The following is a 15,628-nucleotide window of genomic DNA, read 5'->3' as shown; positions in this document are numbered from 1 at the left end:
AAGTCGCGGGCAACAGCTAGTTACTTAATATTATGGTAATATTATCATGCTCCTCTTTAAAATAGTACATCAAACATCTTGAAAACAAAAGCGCACGTTAATTTCAGTACATTAATGAAGAAATTCGGTATTTAACAGATTATGTGATAATGTGATAAAACTCACTGATATCGTTATCAGTATTTGATAATAAGATTAAATTAACAAAATATCAGTTTTTTCTCATGTCCCGACGAAGTACAATGTCTCGGGGACTGAAAATAGTTGTGCTAAAATGAAAGTCATTATTTAGTCTATATTGTGTGCTGTGTTTAAAAAAGAAAATAGACATAAAATAATTTTAATTTACTATGTTATTAAAAGAGCTGACATTTCGTGATGCCATGAAGCTGGCAAAACTTATTTGTACAACAAATCATGAATACGAATTTGGTTTTCGAAACTGAAAGAAAACGCACCTGGAATAAAAAGTAAATACATTTCGTCCTTTTGCTCTTTTATCACTACCAAAAGACGCCTAACATCAACATTGTCTGAAGCATCCATATCCATACTATAAACTAGCTGATGCCCGCGGCTTCGCCTGCGTGGACGACCCCGTCCCCGTCGTGTTGGGAAAAATCCCGTGGGAACTTGATTTTCCAGGACGAAAAGTAGCCACTCCGTAGTAACCCGTCCCCGAGATGCAAGTGTATCTCAGTAGCAAATTTCGTAAAAACATTTGAACGCATGATTCTTTAAAATCCCTTGGCATCACCACGATTTAGGAATACAATTCCTTACAGCATCAGGGCTGAGAAGTTGGGTCCTCGAGTTCAAAAGTCTTTACTTGGTATGTACCTACCTCCAATATCAATTATTTATAACCGACAGTTTCTAAATTCCACCAGTTTTGGTGATCAGCTCCCGTACATCATCAGGATTGAGGAGTTGAAATACAAATTTATGGGACAATGTCGCAAAGTTTCGCTGTCGATTAGTAGCTTGCGTCCCGGAAATGGTCATTGGCAATATTTTTATCCCGGAAAAGCAAAGAGTTCCAACGGGATGTTTAAAAACCTGAATCCATGCGGATGAAGTCGCGGGCATCAGCTAGTTAATAATAATTGCTTTTGCTTAACTTTCACTCTGTCTAACGCTATCTATGATTTTGGTAACGAGTTGTGACGTCTCTGAGCTCTGTAATGTTGAATTGGGTTTTTTAGTGTAGTCGAAATCAGGCTTTCTAGTTGTAATAATATATTATGTGTTGTTGTCACTCACCTATTACTGCTGCTTACGATATTCATTTGTAATATTCGGTAGGTAAACACTACTTCTATATTATGACTAGCTTATGCTCGCGACTTCGTCCGCGTGGACTACATAAATTTCAAACCCCTATTTCACCCCCTTAGGGGTTGAATTTCTGAAAATCCTTTCTTAGCGGATGCCTACGTCATATAGCTATTTGCATGCCAAATTTCAGCCCGATCCGTCCAGTAGTGTGAGCTGTGCGTTGATAGATCAGTCACCTTTTCCTTTTATATATTTAAGACTAGCTTATGCTCGCGACTTCGTCCGCGTGGACTACATAAATATCAACCCCCATATCAACTCCCTTAGGGGTAGAATTTTCAAAAATCCCTTAGCGGATGCCTACGTCAATGATATTTGCATGCCAAATTTCAGCCCAATCCGTCCAGTAGTTTTAGTTGTGCGTTGATAGATCAGTCAGTTAGTCAGTCACCTTTTCCTTTTATATATTTAGATGCTTGCATTTTACATTACTGTATCTTCATCACCCGAGTGCGGTGAAGCCCAAAGGGTTATGTGTCTGTGTGTATGTATGTCCGTTCTTATGTCCGCGCGTAACTACTCAGGGACTCAGCCGATTTTGAAATGATACGTCAATGTCATTAGATTCGACTTGATGGCGCAATTAAAAATTAAAAAAAAAACAAAATGACGGATTTTATGCGCTTTAATGTGCGGGCTGAAAAAGATGTCGGGGTTTTATTTTGGAAACTTTTTAAATTACTTGATTCATTTTTAAATGAGACACGTGTTAGAAAATGGTTCGCTTTAATCACGGCTGTCGGTAGAGATCTCTTGGGAAGGAACAATGCAACAGGTTTTACGATTTGTTTTTGCTTTTTATGCGTGCTGTTTCGACCGACTGTGCTGTAAACCTTCGTCGATAGTAATTGCCATACGCGGATGTTTTCATATGCAAACTAATTTCAAACGTTACACATTAACCGCTACTTTGACTTAAATTAACGTTTATACATTTATCTAATTGCAATTAAAAGGGACAGATGAAAGATGAGTACATGCGACTGAAATGCGAATGTTAAGATGGATGTGTGTGTGACAAGGATGGATAAGATAAGGAATGAATACATAAGGGGAAGTTTGAAAGTAGCGCCAGTGGTAGAAAAGATGAGGGGTAATAGGCGGGCATGGTATGGCATATAATGCGGAGGGAAGAAAGCCATGTCTCTAGAAGAATGTTAAATATGCATGTGGAAGGAAAAAAGAGGAGAGGACGACAAAGATAAGGTGGATAGATTGCGTGAAAGATGCGTGTAAAAGGGGTGGATAATACGTTGACGAATGACAGAAGTGAGTGGAAGAAAAAGGCATGTGCCGACCCCACATAGCGTGAGATAAGGTACGGAAGAAGAAGAAAACACTTATCTAATTGCAGCTATTTGCATTGTTTTTATTTTCTGAAAGTGGATTTTCCAAGTCATCATCATGATGATCAACCCATCGCCGGCTCACTACTGAGCACGTGTCTCCTCTCAGAATGACAATGGTTTGGCCTAAGTCCAACACGCTGCTGGCGAAGTTTTTTTTTTTGCAAGACAGGCTTGCGCTTGACGACAATCATTCTCAAAAAGCTATGATGACTGATGAGGTCTAGGTTAGAATGCGGACTGGCAGAATTTACACCCCTTTGAAAACATTGAGGAGAACTTTCAGGCATGCAGATTTCCTCACGATGTTTTCCTTCACCGTTTATGCTATATTTAACTGCGCATAACTCATAAACTGCCAAGTTAGAGGTGCGTACTTAAACTGCACATAATTCCGAAAAGTCAGAGGAGAGCGGGATCGATTCCCCGACCTCCCGAATAAGAGACGGATGTCTTAACCGCTAGGCTATCACGGCTCATTGTCTAACAGCCGCACTCAGAGTCGCTAATCGTTGCTTAAGATTGAGTTAAAACGAGACAGATTTATGTGAGAGATAGCTCTGTCTCGTTTAACTCAATCTTAAGTAACGATTAAGCGTCTGAGTGCGGCTATAAGTACTATTTTATTATTATTAATTATTATAGAACAAAAAGTTGCGTACCTACCTATCACGATGATAAGTCTTATTATTTTTGCGGTACCCTTCAGTAATGCTTTAACGTTCCGCATCATCATGTCCTTTTCTGATCAACAAATGGCACTAACAGTTAACGACGCATTGTCCAATTTCGCTAAGTGTTTTCGTTACGCTTCTAGATTGCCAAACTATATTTTTAATGAGTCTTTCCTATATGTGTGTAGTAAATATAGATTGGCGAATAAGTACAAAATATATTTGTCTTTATCCCTCGACGAAAACATATACAGAATGTAACCAGAACGCTAGCAAAAACTTAGCGGTATCGTTATACCTACTACCTAAACACAATCAAATACCAATAACCATTTGCCTCATTTTGTAGTTTTAGTAATTTAGTATTTTTCAAACCCGCAATGTATAGCGTGCAAAACTCGGGTTAATGCCCCGTTTACGACGCGGCATTGACTCCAAGTGAGCTACTAACGTAACGTTCGTTGACCTCTGCCGTCAGTCAGATGTTTTATTTGCAATATATCGTAAACTTTTACAAAATAATAGGATTGTTTTATATATTTTTTCGCGGTTTTTTTATGGTATCATATCAGTAATCATCAGTAATTATCACCTGTCTTCGTTTTTGCCAGCATTCTGGTTTCACCCTGTATCTGTCCGTGACATCATAGCTCTCTAAGGGATAGACCGACTTAAATGCTTAGTTTTTATTCGAAAATTCGTTTAATCAAGATGGTTCTTAGCTATGTTTGATGAACATCTGTTCAACTATTTTAAGATTATCAGATGTTTTCTCAGCTGGTGTACGGATCTTAGTCATCCAATTGATATTTATATTACTTGTACTTGTCTTATGGACTACATTCCGACTATAATGCAATATTATGGTAACCTTGACCTGTCGGGGACTGATTTAAATTTCAAAGTCAAATCATTTATTCAAAATAGGTATTGTACACTTATTGATTGTCACTTGTTGAATTTGTAAGATGTCCTTAATGGTGATAATAAATTACGTAAACTTACGTATTACGTTAGTTTTAAACTAAAGTTCCAAACGGATCAGGATCACCCGACCTGGGCGCGTTTGGAACCTATTGGAATTTGTTGTCTAAAGCTACAAGTGTAAATTAAAAATCCTGATTATAATCATATGATCAACATCAACAGGTTCCAACAGGTTCCTGAAAAACATTGCAGCAACAATGTTTTTCAGGTAACTTTGTTATTAGATCCCATTGAAAATTCATAGTATGTCTTGATAGGTATGACTGTTATCCTTATCTGTCACTTCTGTGAATAAGTAACGGACGAACCTATATTGCTCGCAAAAATACCGTTTATTTTATTATGTTCAATGGGGTTTTTAGTTCATACCTCTTCATACCTTTTGGCAATGATTTTCCGCACTAAATAACAATGTGAAGGATTTATGTGTAAATAAAGTGTCAAAAACAACATCTATTTACTCTTTACCATCACAGTTTTCGGATAGTAATATTACTATTTCAGTAGAGTTAAGTATTTATTCTTAATTTTTTAACAAGGGACTCACTCGCTCCATACGTTTGCTTACAGCGCACCACTAATAAACCCCTCTTAACTGGTTTGTAGTGGCCAAACAATATTATGTAATGTTATTAATTCAACTGCAAAGAATTTGTAAAGTGATTAACGTATGAATAAAATACCTCTATCGATACAAGTAGAAGTAGGAAGCTATACTTAGTTGACGTCTTAGACAATTAAATACCCATTGTCTTCATGCTTGCCTATCAATCAATTACAAACTAGCTTGTATAGATAATAGGAGACCGTTTAATCAATTCCACGAGCACTTGATTATTGTCATCTTTATTCAATTTTCACGGTTTGTAACATGTGAGTATGGCATAGACTGCATACATCTTTTCTTCAATGGTTTAGTCACGTTTAAAAATATACTGCCTCTTATCTGCCTTCGCCTTTTCATCAGAAAAAATACCTACCATGTAGGTATGCTGATTTATATATTTTGTAGTAGGTAAATAGTAGCAACAATAACTATCCGATTACTAGCTAACTTGAATATTTGAATTGAAAGCTTTAGAAACGGAAAATAATTTGAAAATAAAACTTGACAGTCACTTGTGAAACTTAAAACTAGAATATGTACCTAATCACAATGGTTTTCTACATTTTATTTATATTGCGTTCCCACTTGTCGTTTGTGGGGCCCGAATTTTAATCGGATGTTCCACTGGCAGATCATTTTAAATGAAGCTAAGTATTCACACTTGTCGGAAACCGATTTTTTGTCAAAATGTACTGCCACTGAAACATCAAACGAGAAACGACAAACAACAAACGATAAGTCGGAACGGGGGGTAAATAAGCTTGCACTTGATCATGCTAAAAATCATGCTAAAAAAAATATAATGAGGTTTAGGTTGGAGCGTACTTGCCTAGAAGATTCACTCTTGCTTTGAAGGTATTTACGCGATATGTAGTTAGGCCTAATGAAGTTTTCGCTTCAGTACAGATCGCGCGGCGAGAGTTTGGCTTTGACCTTCGGGTGGAGGGGATTACTGCGCATGGGTACGTACTGTAGGGAACGACTGGAGCAGTGGAGCGCCAATCAGAGCACCGCGTGCGCCTACACACCCGCCCCGCACCCCACTAATTGCCCGTTGATACCCAATTTCTGATTTCTGCGCAATAACGGTCAAAGCCAAACTCTCGCCGCGCGTACTGTAATAAAATATGCTTGTTAATATATAAGTTTTCGTTGAAAGTTCTAGGTACCTACTTGTAACAATACTGACTAGTTCAGCGTTAAACTATCGTGAGTGATTGCCGTTATAAGTATAGATGGTTACGGCTATACTCACGTATTTAGCCGAAGCAAGCCCAACTAGTTTCGAACCCATCCGGGTTATTTTTTCACAAGGTCTCAGCTCCTTGAAGGGTATACGTGAGTAAAGCCGTAACAATCTATACTTATAATACTAACTAGTAGCAATTTATAGCAATAAATAATTAAAAAAAAAATATATCGTAAAAAATATATATCTAAATATATTCCTTGGTCGCGACAAGTTACATTTTCCTAAAAAACTAGTATAAATACAAGTGTCTCCATCTTTGTACCGGGATAGGGAGTCCTATAATTAGATTATCCATCTAGCGAGCAACCTGGAGCGGGTAAGACTGGCTTAGCAAAAAAACCTGGTAGCATCGGCACGCACAAGTTCAACGATCGGCAATCCACCCGTAGGATAGGACATTGTAAAATTCTCATTTCTCTCATTGTGGCGGAAAGAACAACGTCTTATCTTCAGCGTAAGTTTTAAAATTCAAAGTAAGCGGTGATATAGCTTAGTGCTTAAAGACGTCGGCCCCTGGGCTGCTGCTCCCAGCTGGAGTTCGATCCCGGGCGCACACCTATAATTTTTCGTGTTAAGTGCAATTTTAGCAATTACATGTCACTTGTTTTATTAACGTTCTCGGCGGATTGTTAAGTCTGCCATTCCGCACATCGCCAGCGTGGTGGACTATGATCTAACCCCAACCCTTCTTATTCTGAGACTTGAGAGGAGACACATGCTCAGCTGTGAGCACGCGGGGTAGGAATAATGATGATAAAGATTGAATAGGAAGTAATTAAAACGCACGGGGGCTGTGCGGGTGTGCCTGGCGTTACCTCCCCGATTGCCATCTCAATCTGTCGCGTAAGTACTATACAAAGTTTTCTACACTAATATTATAGAGAAAGAAGTAAAGTTTGTAGGTTTGTAAGTTTGGACGTAGAAGGTAATCTCTGGAACTAATTTTATCACCTACTGCTGTAGATTATAAACTATACCACGCGGACAAAGTCGCGATAAATTACTAGTACTTGATGAAATGTAACCGGACAAACTCACAGATGGCCCATTAGATATCAGTTAGTAATAAATGTACAAGAAGTCTAGGCAATAAATGATGCCAGTCATATTTGCTGTTTAAACTTTCGAAAATCTCAATTTGAAACATGTAGAATAAATATGTCAAGTGGCAATACGCCTGTTTAAATAAGTTTCGTGTATTAGAAACTTGTTAAATTATTGTTTGTCTATTTGAATAATTTTTATCTTAATATTATGTTGTGGTTCTCACTCCTTGATAACATTTAATCAAATTAATGTAAATGTTACGTACTTGCTATCTATCGTAGATACAAAATATTTCTTTTCATATTTTTCTTATAGGCACTTAACTATTTTCAGATAGATTTAAAAATTAAAAACTATTGCGATTGTCAATAACTTCAGTAATGCGAAATGGAATGTAAAAAGTTAGAAATTAGAAAATCTTTGTTATGAAACTCATCATGATCAATCCATCGCCGGCTTACTACTGAGACGGGTCTCCCCTCAGAACGTGACGGTTGGCATAGTCCACCACGCTGCACTGGCCAAGTGGGGATTGGCAGACTTCACACCTTTGAGAACGTTATGGAGAACTCTCAGTCAAGCAGGTTCCCTCGCGTTATCTTCCTCCATCGTTAAAGCAAATGCTTAATTCGTACATAACTCCACAAACTAAACCTCTAGAAGTTAAAGGTGCGTGCCCGGGATCGAACCCCCGACCTCCTTCATAGGAGGCTGACGGCTTAACGACTAGGCTATCACCGCTTATTATTATTAGTGAAACTCAGTAGGTACAGCACAATTATAGGTGTGTACATTGGAATCCTGACCCATAAACTAGGAAAGCCCGTATCTTAGGGGCCAGTGCCTTGCCAAATATTGATAAAAGTCAAATTAAAATAGAAAATTAAAAATGTATGGAATGCTTAAATGTAAAAGCTGTAAGTCGATATGAATGTATACAGTCAGATTTATCGGAAATGGTCCGAAGTGATTAGAAGACACACGTATTGAAAGCTATAAAACGATATTAAGTGTTTACGACATAATAAATGCCAGAATCAAGATACATATATGTAAATTAAGTCATGCAGAATGCGTTAAACGTATCGGAGGCATTGTAACGTTATTCACCGAAAATGTATATTCTAAAGATGGGCTGGATGGAGATTTTCATTTGATGATTTGTTTTTGTTCACAGTGATTTCACTGGTGATTTATCACTTTTCGCACTTAAAGTCGATTTGCTACATTAATTCAACTAAAAATAAAATTATGATCAAGATCTATAGCGCTGATATTACACTCGTTGTTTTTCACGAAAGATGAATTTTCGCACTTAAAAACCAACGGCCTGTTATACAACCACCAAATAAACTTTATCTGACGACCCCGAAAGACCCCAATACAAAAACAGCCAAAAGGTTTTCATTAGTCAGATAAAGTTTATTAAAGGTTGTGAAATGGAATTTTTAAACTTTGTGAAATTTTGCTTAGTAATTTTCACAGGTAAGGTAAGGTAGTTAGTTGTTTCATATGAAAAGGCTTGTCACGTGATTTTTTAATAACATGCTACTTATGAAATTGTCCATCTCTACTATATTCACATAACGATTTCTCTTGTACAGTATCCGGGTCAAGGTCGTTCTATCGTCTGATCCGGCAACAGCTTCGTAGGTTACTGTTCCGTTCTGTTTTAACTCTAGCTACAAGTTTAATAACCGCGTTATGCTCTAAGGTATGTAAATATAAATAGAAGCAACTTGGTTTTAGTTTTTTTTTTGCTCTCACACCGCGTTTGCTTTCCGATGTATGCAAAACAATGAGTCACCCAACTTGTACCATTAGCTGCGCCATGTTATAGTTTTATTTTAATTAGGTACGCTTTGTAATATATAGGATTTAATATTTACTCATCTCTACAGGGGCACCTTTAAAGTACATAATCCTCATCAACATCATTGTCAATCGATAAACGTCCACTGCTGGACGTAAGTCTCTTGTAGGGACTTCCACACCTTCATTTCGCCGCCTGAATCCAGCTCCCTGCGATTCGTTTGATTGTCGTTTTTCCACCTAGTGGGAGGTCTTATAACGCGGCGCTTTCCGGTGCGAGGTCGCCATTCCAGCACCTTGGGACCCCAACGTCTATCGTATCTGCGAACTATTGTGTCCTGCCCATTGCCACTTCAGCTTCGCGACCCATTCGCTTATGTCGGTTGTAGAGAAACTCCAAGCATGCTCTCTCTAACGCCCCATAAAACTCCGAAAGCATATCTTCTCTATAGATAAAAATGAATCGCTGAATGTGTTGCTGATCGCAAATCTCGAGGACAGCTGAACCGATTTCACTAATTCTTTTTTCATAATATTCCTTGAAGTACAAGGATGGTTCTTACGGAGAGAAAAATTTAAAAATATCCTGAAAAAGAATCGACTGTTATGGTACGATTACACTTACCGAGTAGTGAAGCGAGACAGTAAAATGTCACTCGGCCGAGACAGTGCTGTGGCTGAGAAATTATGGCGAAATTGCACTCGTTAAAGTGTTTATATACCAACCGAGTACTCGGCCGAGGATACTGACTCGCCACTACTCGTTAGGTGTAATCGTTCCATTAGGCGGTACGAAGTTCGCCGGGTCAGCTAGTCTTAGGTATATAAATTGGTTATAAATTATAACATAGATATGTAATTTGTAGTGAGTAACATTAACATCTTTAACTTAAGTTTCCATGTCTCGATCGACTGTGGATGAGGATGATAGCTGCAGTTGATTTGAATCAATCAATTCCGAATGCGTTTTCCATGCTTAGACCTTCACTCGGGTATTCCTAGTGATCGATCTATGACCCTAAGCGTGCCCTTAGCACGTGACAAGGCCTAGCCCGTAATAAAAGTGAAATAGTAAATGCAGGACACTACGCCCTTTTCATTTTATTATTATTGTGACATTGTTATTATTATCCTCTTCATTTTAATACCCGAATAAGGCCCTGAAATAGAAATCATTCGGTTTTAACCATTTTCCTTTTACCTCTTTTCTGTTTGGTTGACATTTCAGTCTATATTATACACTGATAGTGTTTTAGTGTGTCATATTATTATTTAACTGGCGTCGTAGATTTACATAAATTAATATGTTCTTAGTTATTGGACTATCATAGTGATCTTTACGGAAAAATCAACCTTCTATCTAAATCGTGTATCATCAAATGAAATAAAAAGTTCATGTGGTGGTCACGTTGAAACGGAAGTCGAGGAGGCAACCTACAACTTGATGAATATTTGTGCGCGCCCGACAAACCAGAAGATAAAACTTTCTATGGACTGGTTGACATTTTACAGAATCATTTGAAGTTCTATAACCCAGGCACTCGGAAATCGAGGAACATCATAGTATGTTTTACTAGCGGTATCGGGCGAAACCTGGGCGAAGATTCAAGTTTAGATTTACAACTAGCGACGCGCTCCGGTCTAAATACTAATGGGGTGTTGTGTTGTGGTTGTTATATAGATATTTCAAAAGTATAAGAACAGCTTTTTCGATGAAAGCTCTCAGTCGACTGGATTTCTTCCGACATCTTGATCAATAATTATTATCGTCATATTTAAACAAATTAACACAATACAATATTAAGTTAACTATAAGTAGGTATAAACCTTCCTCTTGAATCAGTCTATCTGTTGATGAAAACCACATTAAAATCCGCTGTGTAGTTTGAAAGATCTAAGCGTACAAAGTGCGGACTTTGTTACTTTTGGCGAGAACTTGCAATTTTGCAAAGAAAAAACTTCAGAGATCAATTTTTCTTGCGGCTCTTTAACATCAAAATGCCGAGAGAGGATGAGAAAGATTTGAACTACCGCCGGGCGGTGGAGCTGGCGCTAGAGCTCGGGGTTGCCGAGCGGCACGCGGAGGCGACCGGCGCGTACGCTAAGCGGGTGCAGGTTGGCAAGATCAACGCGGAGGCGCGCCTTCAGCTGTGCTGGCGCTGCGGACATCCGCACCTCCATTCTAGACAGGACTGGTTCCGTTTTAGGCAGTACACTTGTGATCTGTGCTTGTGCGTGCAGTTGATTATTGAAGCTAAATCGGACTACGAAAATAAACCGTATGTACTTAGTATATTTGATTAAAAACGCACGTACCTATAAATCGATTCTGGTAACCAAATATTAACGTCTAAATGATGATTTAGATTTTTGAAGATCCCGTGGGAACACTTTGATTTTCCAGGATAAAAAGTACCTAATCTATACCTGTACCAAATAAATGATCTCCGCGACTTCATTCACGTCAGTTGATTTAGGTTTTTGAGAATTCCGTGGAAAGTTTCATTTACCGGGACAAAAAATAGCCTATGTTCCTTGCGATGCAAGTTATCTCGTCAAACCGGCTAAACAGTAGAGCTAACAGACAGACGGACACACTTTCGCATTTATAATGTTAAGTATGGATTAATGAACGAATGTTTATTAATTTTTGGCAGGTTTCAATTGTTTCAAATATCTCTTGTCTACCTTTTTATAAAAAGCCTTCTTTAATACAACACATGACTGTTTTGCTCATAGAGCAGAAACAAAGAGGAGATGTTGTATTAAGATTTCCCTATGAAATATCGAGTGACATTTTGCGGGGTGAGGGGTTGTGGAACGCCGCCCACTTCTCAATTTTCCATCTGCGGGTTAGTAGCAAAACTACTCGCTTAGCGACCTAACATCGATATATTGATGTCACTACATAGTTCAGCTATCTCACACTAGATGTCAATAAGTGTAGAAATTACGTATAAAATTACTTACAAATGAAATGTGATACCATTCATAGCATCAGAACGTCTGTCTGAATAACTTTGACACGATAAAACACAACACTTCATCCTTTTGTTCTTAAAAACGCGAAAACACACCGATAATACGAGTCTCAATATATGTGAACCTGACGAACGCAGACAGCATACTAACTAAGGCCCCGCCCACAGTGATGACGTCAGGACCTAGTTGAAAATCACAGTGCACAGTTGCTTAGGCCAACTCCTCTTTGTTTCTGCTCTATGGTTTTGCTGCATTCTCCACGTGAACGTTATCCTGGTCTATATGCAGTATAGGCTGGTTAAGCTTTGAATAATAACGTCAAAATAATCGTTTTTTTCCTGTGAACAGAACCATGATCCTTCATTTGTTACGATCTATAGCGACAATCCAAATCGAGCCAATATTATTTCCCCATACCTACTTCAATGACAAAGTCATCATTTTAGTTTGAAATCCATTTGTCCTAATAATTTAAGGAGCGTTTTCAAATTTTCCAATGTACCCTATCTTATCAACAAGCCGCGTACAAAGTACACATGCTGCCAGGGGCGGACGTGAAAAGTGATTCGACAGCGCTTCGTGCTGTTGCTACCACGCTAGGCAAAATTTTTCATTCTGACAATCCCTAAAAAAGGCACTTATCTCAATATTATTATTATGAAAAACTCAAACATTTAAAATTATATATTTGCAAAACTTAAATATTATGTGGCAAAAGGTACCTACTGCTTCATTCATCAGTATTTTGATAGAACTGAAATAATTTCGCGTCAATCGTACTTTTTAGGGTTCCGTACCTCAAAAGGAAATAATACAGGCCAAGTGTGAGTCAGACTCGCGTATGATGCTTTTTTGATTGATCGTACAAAATGTTGAAAAATACGACTTTAGTAAGGAAACTTCGGTGCGCGGGTCTGACTCGCACTTGGCCGGTTTTTTATTGCACTGTCCATAATAATTTCTTTTCCTGATGTGTTTACTTATAAAACAGAATACCTACGTCTTCGCAATGCTCAATCGTGATAAGCATCTTGTAGCTCTGAGCAGTTTCCTTAATTAGAATCCAAAGGTTTATTTATTCGTGCGTCTTCTGTGTAATTCCGATGAATAATAATCATAATTACCGCGCAATCCGTACCACGGTGTCCTAACTACGATAAAAATAATATTATAATAATAATATTATTATTAAGACATTTACAGATTATTATAACTGTAAATATTTCTGTGCTCTTATTGCAATTTTCTCTGTGTTTTTCCTCCTAAAGGTGTTTGTGCACTCATTCGTATTCGATTCGTATTTGTTTTCGTAAAAATACGATTTAAAGTGGCTGACATGGAAAATGTATATAATTATACTAATTGTGTACTCATTTGATTCGTATTATGACGGATCCGTATAAATACGAACCAGATTAGTGCACAAGCGTACGTACATTTTGTATGACAGTCACTATCTACGAATCGTTTTTTTATTTCTTACGAAAACGAATACGAATAGAATACGAATGAGTGCACATACACCCTAAAGCGTTGTATTCATTTTGACTGTTAACGTACATTGTACAATCATCGCAATACTTCTTGGGAACTGAATCCGCGAATTGGACTAATTGCGAATTAGGTGAATTGACGAAATGAGAATTGGACCAATCGCGCCTAAACGTTCGCGCGAGTTATCGTCCCCAGAGTTCAAGATTTACGGTTGTAGTTACTTTTATCCGACGACTTAGTTTTATTTACCAGCAAACGACATTGAAAGCAAGTTCCCTATCCATCATTATTATTTTTCTTATGTATCTTTATTTTTAAATTTCCTTAACATCGTAGACTACCTATTTTTTTATTTAAAATTAGAAAAAAATAAAATGTTAGAAAACACCAGGCGAAACCACAGTACACAGTTTAATGGCTGGTAGTCATATACTATACTATCATTCACCTATGATATTCTAAATCCAGTGAATTATAATTGATTGAAAAATTGATAATTTTTGTTTGATTCCAGTTTTTAAATCAAAATATGCTAAACATTGCCTTTGTGATCTTTAGGTGCGCGAATACAAAGGCATACCTACAGCGCAGCGCTTCCTTTACTATATCCTTTGAAGCAATATTGTTCGTTATCAGTGATTTGCAATTCAAACCTGGCATGTGTCACATGCTGGCACACGTGCGTCATTCTCATTAACAAAACTAAATCGATTGAAGCTGAGCATTGAAGATTCCTTTGCAGAATATATAAAATGTTGTATCAAACCGGATGTACATACATTAGTTCCTACAATCAAAAACGTGTCTAGTTTAATTTAAACAATACCTACATGATGCCCGCGATTTTGTCCGCTTGGATTTAGATTTTTTAAATCCCGTGGGTAACTTATTGATTTGCCGTAATAAAAAATAGCGTTCGTCCATTGTCCGGAATGTATGCTATTTCTGTACCAAACATAAAAATTGGTCAAGCGGATGGGTCATGAAAAAGCAATACACCTAATTTTATAATATGAGTTTGGGGTTTTTATATAAACTAAATCATATTATAAGTTTCGTGTAAATAAACACTATAATTATAATTTTATCTGAATATTCTTTTATTTATCTGCAATAAAAAAGTATCAAAGGTCTTTCAGAATTCAGAATAACCTACCGGTTTAGTCATTGGGTGCCAGACGACCTCGTCTGCGCCGCGGAATATGCAATGTTGCATACCATTGTTAGGTTATTGTTACGTAATATTTAGTAAGATCTTGTCTATTTAATATGCATTTATTGGCAAAATACTGAATTTCTTTTAACACGCAAGGCGAGAAATGAAGAATTCCTCATAATATTTTAATACATCCAAATATATAAAAGGAAAAGCTCACTGACTCATCTATCAACGCACAGCTCAAACTACTGGACGGATCGGGCCGGGCATGCAGATAGCTATTATGACGTAGACATCCGCTAAGAAAGGATTTTTGATTGAATTCAACTCCTAGGGAATAAAATAGGGATTCGAAATTTGTGTAGTCCACGCGGACGAACTCGTGGGAATAAGCTAGTGATTCATAAAGTTCTTACAGTACGCGGCCGAAAGTGATGTACTCGATGTACATTTAGAAGGAGATAGCAAATTTGTAGAGCGTTATCCTTGTCGTTGAGACCGACAAAACGTCATCTAAATATATAAAATGAAAAGGTAACTGACTGACTGACTGATCTATCAACGCACAGCTCAAAGTACTGGACGGATTGGGCTGAAATTTGGCATGCATATAGCTATTATAACGTAGGCATCCGCTAAGAAAGGATTTTTGAAAATTCATCACCTAAGGGGGTGAAATAGGGGTTTGAAATTTGTGAAGTCCACGCGGACGAAGTCGCGAGCATAAGCTAGTTATTAATATAACTCTTTTTTGCAATATTAATAACCAAAATTGTTTGTTTCATTGATGACTAATACTAGGTACCAATAAGCAAAAGCTAGTAAGAACCATATTTATTCACATAAGCTCGTTTCCATGTAAAAAGCGTTAATACAAAGGTCCTCTCGTCGGTGGGCTCACGCCAATTGAATGCAAAACACTCATTCATT

The 15,628-nt window shown here is 37.6% G+C and overlaps 1 protein-coding gene across 2 annotated transcripts in view; it reads left to right on the top strand.

The window, feature by feature from the left end:
- Src42A (Tyrosine-protein kinase Src42A) overlaps positions 1-15,628 on the top strand; it is an 87,914-nt gene that overhangs the window by 44,529 nt on the left and 27,757 nt on the right. The window lies entirely within an intron of this gene.

The sequence above is a fragment of the Maniola hyperantus genome, chromosome 20, assembly GCF_902806685.2.
Source record: "Maniola hyperantus chromosome 20, iAphHyp1.2, whole genome shotgun sequence".
Taxonomy (NCBI): domain Eukaryota; kingdom Metazoa; phylum Arthropoda; class Insecta; order Lepidoptera; family Nymphalidae; genus Maniola; species Maniola hyperantus.
Note: the sequence above shows the minus strand (reverse complement) of the source record. Positions and strands in the feature narration are given on the sequence as shown.